We start from the raw sequence: 13,170 nt of genomic DNA on the forward strand, positions 1-13,170 counted from the left end.
TCTGGAACACAAGGATAGCTTCTAAGAATCACACCCTAAACTGACAGGTGAGTTCCCATCCATGGGTTCGCTCGGTGCTGAATCTTACTCCCATCTGAAAGACATTGAACTGATTAACTGAACTGAACTAGACTGATTTTACTGAGTTCCATGACTGACGGGATACTACTGATATCTGACAGCTGACTGAGTTCATGAGATTTCTGAGATTAATAGGGAATACTAAAATTACTAAGATTATTGAGTACTGAGGTCATTGAGATTACTGAACTACTGAGATTGCTGAGTTTTCCTGAGTCACATGACTGACTGAATTCTATAGATCATGGCTTGACTGAGAGTATCATGATAACATTACATGGCTCTAGGCACAACTATATTTTTTGGGTACGAGTACCCCCAGGACTCGATGGAAGGAAACTGACACACATGACACTTCTTGATCATAGGAATAGAATCCACAATTCATAATGCCATAAATAGGGGATTTCATACTACACATGGTTATTAATTTCTTGATCATGAAAGGGAATGCATATAACATGTACATACTTGCGTGATTCTAATTTCATGAGCATTTCATATCACAACAACAATACATAACAATTAGTATGGAATTCATGTTGAGTCATAAGGAATAGAGTATGGACTTGTCATTTAAGTTCTATTTAACTATAATACATGATTTCTAGTCTCTTAGGTATTTTATCAAATACCTTTCATGCACACTTTATGGCATAGGCATATTCATCACATTAATGATTCAAACCACCCAAAACTCATGTGTTTCAATTTACATGTCATCCTTGTTTCATAAAATCACATAAAGATTCTAACTTGGGAGTTGTATAACAATCAATCACACAAACATAATCCACCCACAACATAACTTCATGATTTAAAATTTAAAAGAGGGTTCTTGAACTTTATGGATGAAAGGGATCCATAAATCAACACTACGCATACCTTAGCTATTGATATATTCAAGATTGATGGAGAGATTCTTGAAATTTGATGGTGAATTCCCTTGGAATTGATCCATCTATGAAAACCCTTGGGATTGTTCTTAAGAGTATTTGAGAAAAATAGAGTATAAGTTGCTAAATTATGGCCAAATCTTATGTTATAAGGTTTATATAGGGTAGGGAAATTGACCAAATTGCCCTTGGAAACATGGAGGTGTAATGCTGAAAAGTGGGCACCCACCGGAGTTGTAGGGCGACACCTTACTATAGCCCCACTCTAGCCAGCGCAGCGCCTTTCTAGTCCCTCGCTGTAGCCAGGAAGCGCCTTGTTTAGAGTTGTGGTCTAGGATGGGCGACGAGGGCTAAATGCCTTTTGCAACTGGTTTGGAAACCCAAACACCCCCTTACGCTATTTGAAAAATTCTGAAACTTACTCGAAATGTACTACGATCTTGCCCCATCGTAATGCAACTTAAAAATCCCAAAATTAAAGTTGGGAAGGTCATCAACTAAATCCATGAAGTTCGGATGTCTAAAATAAGACTAAGTGTTGAACACTTAGAAATTTTTTTTCTAAGTCTTGGAGCTTGTGAAGCCTAATGAGCTGAATTTTAGACTTAGGATTTTACGGGGTATTACAATATCTCCCCCTTGAGAACATTCATCTTCTAATAAGACTGACTGAGAGGGGAAATAATAAGCTGAACATGAAATGAACATGAATGATTGAAACATGATCTCATGACTAACGTGACAAATAAACTGATTCATACTGAACATGCATGTCTGACACATATGAGATCTGAAGCTTCTCATAAGATGAATTCTCATGATGGACATGCATATATAATGCATGGGTGTCTGACTGAGATGACTCTTGAAAGCATGACGGGTTATGACATGGTATTTAATAACAAGTTTATAACGGAAACATGAGCAAGAAACTAAATACCAAGTCTATACTGAAAACTGAGCATGAAGCTGAATGAGCTTAAAGAGGACCGTTACATTTAAATGAAAATGCTAATGAACCTGAGATTGTTTACTAAACATGAATGAGCGGAAACATGAGAGCATAGCTGAGTATGATACATGATATATGAACTGAACATCATGAACTGAACTGAGTTTCTAAATACTTGGCTTACAGTTGAGGCTGAAATTTTAAGGGTCAATTTATAAATACCCTATACTCTAAACTAGATTCGTTATGCGAATAGAAACTGAATGAGTTAAGACATGAGAGCGTTGAGGAAATTTTGGGGTATCTCCCCCTTGAGACACTATGTCCCTCTAAGAACGTTTACCTTATAGAGATACTAGGGCAATGCACAGGGCATCTACAAACTAGATTATAACTGTACTTTGGGAGTCTGAAACAAATGCATGATGCATGAGCTGAACTGAACTTGCAACCACTATGAGGTTCTACCTTGGAATAGTTACATTTTCTGAGATTTTGGATAGCATGAATAGATGCAAGGATGAGAAAACAAACTATACAAATCTGACTGCTCGATTATTAGACTGACTTGCTGACTTTACTAACTAACTCATGCTGAAACATAAGCTCAAATGAGAGAAAGAGATCTAAAAATACATACCATGAACATGAAAGACTTGTAACATACCCAAATCTAGGTCAGCGAAACTTTCCGAATCATGATGGATCTGGAGTGCATAAAGTCTATTCTGACGCTGACCACTCTTGGTGCCTTGCTGACGCAACTCTTTACCCCTTTATGCTAGAACTCTACACTCTCGCATCTTGTGTCCTGGCTTACCACACCTAAAGCATAAATCACTGCCTGCCCTATATGCACCTAGGTTATTCCTATCACACTCTTTGTAAAACAGATAGGTAAGACTCATATTCTCACTATCCAAGGCCTCGGAGCCTGGCGCCCCATCATGATGGTTATTTCTGGACTTAGGTGATGGTGCACTAGCTGAGGATAGAGCTGGGACTGAAAACTTTTGACTATATTGAAATGGTTACCGCCCTGTGACTTAGGCTGAGCAAAGCTGAAACTGCTTGTCCTTGTTCTCTTACTCTGCCTCTCCTTCATCCTAATCTTCTACTCTTCTATCTACTGAGCATGAGTCATAATCCTGGCTAAAGTTATATCACTATTCAATATGGAAGATTTGTACTTATTTACCACACTATCATTCACCCCTGACATAAACTTACTCATCTTGGCTCTACCATCTGCAACCACATGAGGGGTATATCTGGTTAATTGGGTAAACCTAAATGAATACTCTTTCACCATCATACTGCCCCACCTGAGGTTGATGAACTTTAGCACCTTAGCTTCTCTAAGCTCTAACGAAAAAAATCTATCAAGGAAAGCAGAGGAAAAATCCTCCCACTCTATAGAACTTGCATCATCTAACCTTTCTAACTTCCACTGTTTGTACTAAGTATGAGCCACATCCTGCAACTAATACGCGGCTAAATTAGTACTCTCCATAGTAGTTACCCCCATAATATCTGTCACCTTCTAAAATTGATCTAGGAATTCCTGAGGGTCCTCATCTAACTTAGACCCTGTGAAAGAAAGAGGATTCATTCGAGTGAAGTCCCGAATTCTAGCTACAGCTGAATTGGCTACTAGGTTGGTCAAAATGATAGTTAGTCATTTATTCTGGGCAGCGACTGACTGAGCAAGAGTGATGAATGCGGCCCTAAACTCCGCATGAGAAACATGATCGCCCAAAGGGTCTTTGGGCTGCGGGGATGACTGATTCCCATTTCTTCTTTTAAGAGTCATGTTTTGTAGAAGAAAGAAAGAAATAGATTAGACTGAGATTGACTTGAGATTATGCCCACTGGCACGACATGAATACTGAAAGAAGGAAAACTGTTCCTAAAACATCTTATAGCCTCCTGCACATAAGTGTGGTGCACAACACACCCATGTACAAGACTCTACTAGATGCGGCTTTCAGACTTCCTAGGATACTATTGAACCTTAGGCTCTGATACCAAGTTTGTAACGCCTCAATTTTTTGAACTGGAATGCTACACGGTAATCATGACCCCGAAGGACCACAAGCTAACCCATGACTGATATCTATACCTGTATACTGCATGATATATTGTATAAATACGAAAACATATACTGAAAGACCATAGGGTTTAAACTGAATAAACATCTGATAACACAATGTTTGAAAATGGTATAACAATACCAAAACAAATCTAAAATAACTGTCTGACATGCTATAGTCTGAAAGCCTCTAACTATCTGAATAAGGAGTTGATGGGACATCGAGTTGATGGGACATCCCCCCAACTAACTCCAACTACTGAAATAAACTAAAAATTAAAATAGTAATGAATCTGACTGCTGAGACTGGAATCTACTGTTGATCTGGATCTCATGCCTCTAAACCTATGGCATAAAACAAAATACCATAGAACGAATGTGTTAGTATGTCTGAATTTACTAAGTATATGAGTAAGGTAGGGTAAATGCAAAGGGTTATATGAATGAACAATGCTGGGTGATATGAATATGAGAATACATACATGTATAAGTAACTCTAACTGAACTCATAGTGATACTGACTACTGAGTCTGAATACTGACAACCTGAGTTTACTGATACTGAGATACTGAATAGAGGAACAACTATTTGTGATAGTTCGAATTATGAAGAACTGGTCTGATTCACTGTGTCTAACAGTCTTAAAACTGAATACTAATAACGTGAGTTATGATTACTGATATAACTAATATGGCTATGATGATCGGCATAACTGATATAACTAATGCTGAGCGACTCTATCTGACAGTCTCAGTTCTGATGGAACTATCTGAGTTCCTTTCTGAGCTGAGTGACTAAATCTGAGATCAGTCCTATCTAGCGGGTGATATTTGAGTATACTGATAATAAAGATGATTCACTTAGTATGAGATCAGTCCTACCTAGCGGGTGATCTCTTAATCTAATGATACTGATACTAATTGGCCATAGTTGAGATCATTCCTATCTAATAGGTGATCCTGAAGTCTACTAATAATGATAAGGATTGACTGTATCTAAAAGTACTAAATCTGTATTACTAAGTTGAGTTGACTATATCTGACAGTCCTAAATTTGTAACTAAAACTGTAAGATGTATTCATCTAACTGACATGCCCCATGCTGAGCTTACTGGGGTCCAATCTCTTCCCTGACTTGAAGGGTGTCAATACCGCGCCACCAGTAAATACAACTGCTATGGAGTTAGTCCTAATCTAGTCGGTGACCCCTGGGACCAGTCCTATATATTTGAATATGCTAATGGGTGATCCCTGAGTATGTCAGTCCTATCTAATGGGTGAAATATCAAGCCTACATTGGCTACGTAGTTCTGGAACACAAGAATTGCTTTTAAGAATCACACCCTAAACTGACAGGTGAGTTCCCATCCTTGGGTTCGCTCGGTACTGAATCCTACTCCCATATAAAAGACACTGAACTGATTAACTGAACTAAACTAGACTGATTTTATTGAGTTCCATGACTGATGGAATACTGTTGATATCTGGCAGCTGACTGGGTTCATGAGATTTCTGAGATTAATGGGAATACTGAAGTTACTGAGATTATTGAGTACTGAGGCCACTGAGATTACTGAACTACTGAGACTGCTGAGATTTCTGAGTTTTCCTGAGTCACATGACTGACTGAATTCTATAGATCATGGCTTGACTAAGAGTATCATGATAACATGACAAGGCTCTAGGAACACAACTATATTTTTTGGGTACGAGTACCCCCAGGACTCGATGGAAGGAAACTGACACACATGACACTTCTTGATCATAGGAATTGAATCCACAATACATAATACCATAAATATGGGATTTCATACTACACATGGTTATCATATTCTTGATCATGAAAGGGAATGCATATAACATGTACATACTTGCATGATCCTAATTTAATGAGCATTCCATATCACAACAACAATACACAACAATTAGTATGAAATTCAAGTTGAGTCATAAGGAATAGAGCATGGACTTGTCATTTAAGTTCTATTTAGCTATAATACATGATTTTTAGTCTCTTAGGTATTTTATCAAACACCTTGCATGCACACTTTATGGCATAGACATATTCATCACATTAATGATTCAAATCACCCAAAACTCATGTGTTTCAATTTACATGTCATCCTAGTTTAATAAAATCACATAAAGATTCTAACTTGGGAGTTGTATAACAATCAATCACACAAACATAATCCACCCATAACATAACTTCATGATTTAAAATTTAAAAGAGAGTTCTTGAACTTTATGGATGAAAAGGATCCATAAATCAACACTACGCATAACTTAGCTCTTGATTTATTGAAGATTGACGGAGAGATTTTAGAAATTTGATGGTGAATTTCCTTGGAATTGATCCTTCTATGAAAATCCTAGGGCTTGTTCTTGAGAGTTTTTGAGATAAATAGAGTATAAGTTGCTGAATTATGGCCAAATCTCGTGTTATAAGGCTTATATAGGGTAGGAAAATTGACTAAATTGCCCTTGAAAATATGGAGGTGAAATGCTGAAAGCTGGGCACCCACCGGAGTTGCAGGGAGGCGCCTTGCTATAGCCCCGCTCTAGCCAGGGCGGCACCTTGCTAGTCCTCCGCTGTAGCCAGGTGGCGCCTTGCTTATAGCGGTGCTCTAGGCTGGGCGACGCGGGCTAAATGACTTTTACTACTAGTTTGGAAACCCAAACACCCCTTTATGCTATTTAAAAATTTCCGAAACATACCTGAGATATATTACGACCTTGACCCATCGAAACGCAACATGAAAATCCAAAAATGAAGGTCGGGAAGGTCGTCAAATAAATCCATGAAGTTCAGAGGTCTAAAATAAGACTAAGTGTTGAACACTTAGCAAATTTTTTCTTTCTAAGTCTTGGAGCTCGTGAATCCTAACGAGTTGAATTTTAGACTTAGGATTTTATGGGGTACTACAGATTCTTAGAAGCAATCCTTGCGCTCCAAAACTACGTAGCCAGTGTAGGTTAAGATATCAAACCTGCTAGATGAGGGTTGATGAGGTGGCTTAACCTGTTAGATGAGGGCCCTACCATTCTCATTAGAGTACTTGATAGATGAGGGTCACGTATAGAAGTGTTTTTACCCGTGGCACGATACTGACACCCTTCCAACTGGGGTACAGATTGGACCCTAAACTAGCTAGAAAGGGGCATGTCGGTTAATTCGGTCTGATAGTTTAATATCGGTTCGATTTTTTAATTTTTAGATTGACAAAAATGACAACCAAAAATAAACCAAAATAAATTTGATTCAGTTCAGTTTTTACAAATTCGGTTCGGTTATTTTAGATTTTTATTTCGATTTTAAAAATTAAAGCAGTGACCTCAGTCCATAAAAGAACTACAACACACTATTTCTTCATAAATAGTCTAAAGTCGCCATAACATTACATAAAACATTTGAGTCACTAAAATAGTTCATAAAACATTAAAACAATCCATAAAACAACACAATATTTTATAAAACTACAAAATGGCCACGTCTATCAGTCCATAACACAACTATCACATTCCACCAAAACAGCCACCGATCCATAGCCCACAAAACAGCCACCTACAATCTAAGAAAACTTGTTGTGAGTTCAAACTTTATTATACAAAAAAACTTAGTATTCCAAAAAAAAAAGACTTACCAATAATCAACCTCAATCTATATTTGCTTATTGACAACTACATAGCAACAATGCTAGACACGGATCCACTACAAGCCATTTCTGAATAAATATAAGACACTTGTTAATAATGCAATATAAATAATAAATTATTTTCAATATAATAAATACAAAATAATAAAATTCTTACCAACTTCAAGTTGTTCAAGATACTCTAAATATTATTCGATATTAATTGGAATAGGTTCATGTCTAAGCCAATCTTGAAGACAAATAAAAGACTGCACAAGTTTAGGAGTCAATGAACTCCTAAAGGGATCAATAACATGCCCTCCCGTACTAAATGCACATTCAGATGCAACACTTGAGATGAGAATGACTAACACATCACGAGCCATCTCCACAAGAATAGGAAATCTTAGCTCATTAACTTTCCACCAACCTAATATATCAAATTTTTCTAAATCTGGCTCAGTATCTTCAGCAAGATATTTTCCCAACTCAGATTTACTACTTGAACCTCAACTAATTTCTTTATGCTTCACAAATTGTTGTTTTGCTCTCATTTCTCTTCTTTGAAAATTTTCATAACCACTCACAGATGAAGAGTTTACAGAATAAGAAGTAGTTGAAGAGTTTTTTGATTTCTTAACATAATGCTCAAACAATACTTTCATATATGTCTCCACTGATTCACACATCTTTTTCCCAATTTCTTTTTCAAACATGTCCACAATTGCAAAAGGAACATATTCTAGTTTGTTTTGGGGATCCAACACAGATGAAATAAAGATCATTTTGTTCATTTTCTATGGATCACCCCAATACTTTCTAAACTTTTTCCTCATATTTAAGGCCATTTTTTTCAAACTAGAATATTCATTTTCTATCATCTCTTTCAAAATCAAATCAAGCTCATGAATTTCCACAAAGTTCACATTGTTAGTAGCATATTCTGAACCAGAAACTTTCAAAATAAGATCATAAAAAGTTTTCAAAAATCTAACCATTATCGTCACATTTTTCCAGTCCTCACTCGTAAATGCACATGCATTAGTTCCATCTTCACAAGGACAGGTACGAAGTTAATCCAAAAAACCATTATCATAGAAACTATATCTTTCAAATGCAAACTCAAAATGTTGTGTTGTTTCAAGAATCAAGTATGTAGAGTTCCAACGAGTAGGAACATCTAAACATAAAGATTTCTTACAAGTTATCAATTGAGATTCACAACATTCTTTGAACTTTTTAACTCTCGCAGTAGATTGTTTAACATACTTCACAGCTTGTCTTACTTTCTTGACAGACTTATCAATTTCCTTTAGCCCATCTTGCACAATAAGATTAAGAATATGTGCCATACACCTTAAATGAAGATGTTGACCCTCCATTATGTTAGTTCCCCAATTACTTAATTGTTTAGATATTTCTATCACTGTAACATCGTTGGAACTAGCATTATCAACTGTAATACTAAACACAGTATCCAAACTCTATTCAAGCAAATAATTAGTAATGGAAGCAGCCATATCTACACCTTTATGACTAGAAATTGGATAGAAATTTATCACCCTTTTATGTAATTTCCAATTTGTATCTATAAAGTGAGCTGTTTGACACATATAGTTAATCTTTTGTATAGATGTCCAAGTATCTGTGGTAAGACAAATTTTTGGACGTACTTCTTTGAAAATATTTTTCAAAACTTGTTTTTCGTTATTTTAGAACTGATAACAATCTCTTGTCAAGGTTCTACGAGAAAGAATATGAAAGTGTGGAGCTGTGACTTTCATGAAATTTTTAAAACCTTCATTTTCAACAAAACTAAATGGCAACTCATCAACAACTATCATTTATGCTAAAGCTTTCCTACTTCGTCCTTGATCAAATGTCCAAGTACCCAATGCCCCATTCTTTTGATCTGCAGAACGTGGTAACGAAGCTAATTTTGTTTGACTATCTTTACCAATATTAGGACGATAAGGACATAATCTTAGCATGTGATTATTCATCGATGAAGTACCACTAGCACTTGAAGTAACAACATAACATTTTCCACAATACTTACATTTTGCTTTATTAACTTCAGTTTTTTCATCAAAGATTTTGTCAAACCACTGCCAACATCTTGTCCTAGGTTCCATGACCTTTCTTTTTTTTATGGTTCAGCTTCTACCGTAATTTCAACTTCATTTGGAGATGAAATTGAAATATTTTCGTTTGACGCTCCACCTTCACTTCTACTTCCAATTTGTGAAAGAAAAATAATTTATTTATAGTTCTAAGTCTCTTAAACTATTCATTTAAATGAAAATTTTTAAAAGATTTATCGGATTAGACATGTTTTATAGATTGACAGATAGCTGAATAAGACGCCGCCAACGGAAAGTGGTTTATTAGAATGGTCACGGCTCACTGCCTTGCTGGTCGCCGGAAGAATGGCTGCTGACTCGCTGCCAAAAAGCCCATAGTGGTCATCGTCTGCCGGAAAGTAGAATGGTCACTGCTCGCCGGTGCTATAGACTGATGTATGTGATGCAGTGCTATACAAATTTAGGATTGCTAGTTGCTACTTGTTAACTGCTAAGCCTAATATGCTTTTATATATTTATATAATTAACTATAGTTAATTATATTATATATTAATACATATAATAAAATATTTATGAGGTAGTCTACTTGTTAACTGCTAAGCGCCAAAGCCTAATGTGCTTTTATATATTTATATAATTAATTATATTATATTATTACATATTAAATATATAAAATATTTACGAGGAAGTCTGCCGCAAATCCCGTAATCACAACGACTTACTTAATTGATATATGTAATAAAATATATGATGAAATCTGCCGCAAATCCCGCAATCCAATAATTACGGAATATGAATATATAATAAAATATATATTATTAATTATTTATAAAATTTTGGTTAATCGGTTTATCCGAATTATTTTTTTGAAAAATCAAAAACCGAACCGTATAGTCAAATTTCAAAAATTGAAAACCGAAACCGAATCAAAAAACCAAATCGAAATTAAAATTTCGATATGGTTTTTCGCTTTTTTCGGTTTAACCAAAATATGCCCATCCCTAGTTAGGTGACTACCTCCCACAGTCTCAATTTTAGAATCAGTCTCAGTAATAGAACTCAGATCAATATTACAGAAATCAGGACTATTAGATACAGCCACTTAGCTCAGTAAAAAACTTAGATAGTTCAAGAGATTTGGAGAGAACCTGCTAGACAAGACTAATCCAGATAGTTCAAGAGATTCAGAGATCACCTGCTAGATAGGGTTGATCTCAAAATGCAGTCAATTAGTATCAAGTATCAACAGATTCAGAGATCACCAGCTAGGCAGGGCTGATCCCAAATACAGTCAACCAGTATCAGAAAACTCAGATATCAACATCAGTAGATTCAGTTATTCAGTATCCCAACATTAGTGATCTCTGATGTTAGTAAATCAACATTCAGAACTCAGTATTCAGTGTCACTATGATCTCCGTTATGGTTTTTGCATTCATATATATATCCTCATTCAGTATCCTCATATTATTCAGTTAAGTAATTGTTCATGCATAAGCCCTTGCATTTAGCCTTACCTCATCTAGCATACCAGTACATTCTCACGTACTGACGCATACTTTCCTGCGCTATGGTGTTTTATACCATAGGTTCAGACGCATGGGATATCGAGTACCCTTAGCAGTTCAGACTTAGTCAGCATCAGCAGACGTAGCAGTGAGTCCTCATCATTCGAGGATAATCTTTATTTTATTATTGCATTAGATTCAGTATTTTAGTAGACGAAGTTAGTTGGGGGTTTGTCCCTTCAACTCCACAGTTCAGATTGTTTAGAGGTTTTCAGACTAGATGTTCAGACAATAGTATTAGTATTCAGTTTTTAGTTTTATTTCAGTTATTTGAACCTTATGGAAAGTTTTTCGCCAGTTTTTCGTATTTTTATTGTATATTATATAGTGCTTAGTTACAGATATCAATCAAGAGTTAGCTTGTGTTCCTTCAAGATCATGAGCACCGTGTAGCGTTCGAGAAGCTAGACTCAGGGAGTTACAGGCTATCTCTTGAGAAGTACCGCCTGAACTCAAATGATCCACCTTGACTTGTTGACAATTCAAGCACTTAGAAATAAAGTTAGTAACATCACGCTTCATATTGTTCCACCAATAAATCGTCTTAAGATCATAGTACATTTTAGTAGAGCCTGGGTGAACAACATACCTCGAGGTATGGGCTTCGTTGAGGATTCTCTCTCGCAAACCATCCACATTCGGTACACATAACCTACCTTTATACCTTAAGATACCATCACCACCAATTTCAAATACCATCACCTTCTGTTGACCCACATCGCTTTTAATTTGCATCAAGATGGGATCTTCAGCCTGTTTCTCCTTAACCTCCCACATAGAGAAGATTTAGTTATTTCATGGACAATTACTCCTCCATCTTTGGAATCCAGGAGTTGAACCCCTAGATTTACAAGCCGATGAATATCTTTCACCATCTTTCTTTTTCCTTCCTCAACATGAGAAAGACTACCCATAGATAATCTACTGAGGGCATCAGCCACCACATTCGCCTTGCCTAAATGATAGTGCCGACTCATGTCATAATCCTTCAACATTTCCAACCACCGCCTTTGCCTAAAATTTAACTCTTTCTGTGAAAAGACATACTGCAAACTTTTATGGTCAGTAAAGATATCAACGTGTACACCATACAAATAATGACACCATATCTTGAGTGCAAACACCACCAGTACTAACTCCAAGTCATGGGTAGGGTAATTTCACTCATTCACCTTCAATTGCCTAGATGCATACGCTACCACCTTACCGTACTGCATAAGTACACACCTGAGTCCTGCTCGGGATGCATTATAGTATACAACAAAACCCTTTGTACCCTTAGGAAGTTTCAAAAGAGGTGTAGTAGTAAACTTGTCTTTCAATTTCTTGAAACTATTTTCAAAGGAGTCAGACCACACGAATTTTACCTTTTTCTGTGTTAACCTGGTAAGTGGTGCAACAATGGAAGAAAAACTTTCTATGAACCACTGATAATACCCTACTAAACCCAAGAAGCTTCGGATGTCGGTTGGAGTCGTGGGTCTGGGCCATTTTCTCACTGCCTCAATCTTTTGGGGATCAACCTTAATTCCCTCACTAGACACAATATGTTCCAAGAAAGAAATAGCACTAATCCATAATTCACACTTGGAAAATTTTGCATATAATTTATGATCTTTGAGGGTCTGTAGAATTATTCAGAGGTGACTGGCATACTCCTCCTCACTCTTAGAATAAACTAAAATGTCATCGATAAAGACTATGACAAACAAATCTAGAAATTGACTGAACACTCTATTCATGAGATCCATGAAAGCTGCAGGGGCATTAGTTAATACAAAGGACATGACTAAGAATTCATAATGGCTATATCAGGTTTGGAAAGATGTTTTGGGAATATCAGCCTCCTTAACCTTCAACTGA

Source organism: Capsicum annuum, chromosome 1, assembly GCF_002878395.1.
Source record: "Capsicum annuum cultivar UCD-10X-F1 chromosome 1, UCD10Xv1.1, whole genome shotgun sequence".
In the NCBI taxonomy this organism is placed as follows: domain Eukaryota; kingdom Viridiplantae; phylum Streptophyta; class Magnoliopsida; order Solanales; family Solanaceae; genus Capsicum; species Capsicum annuum.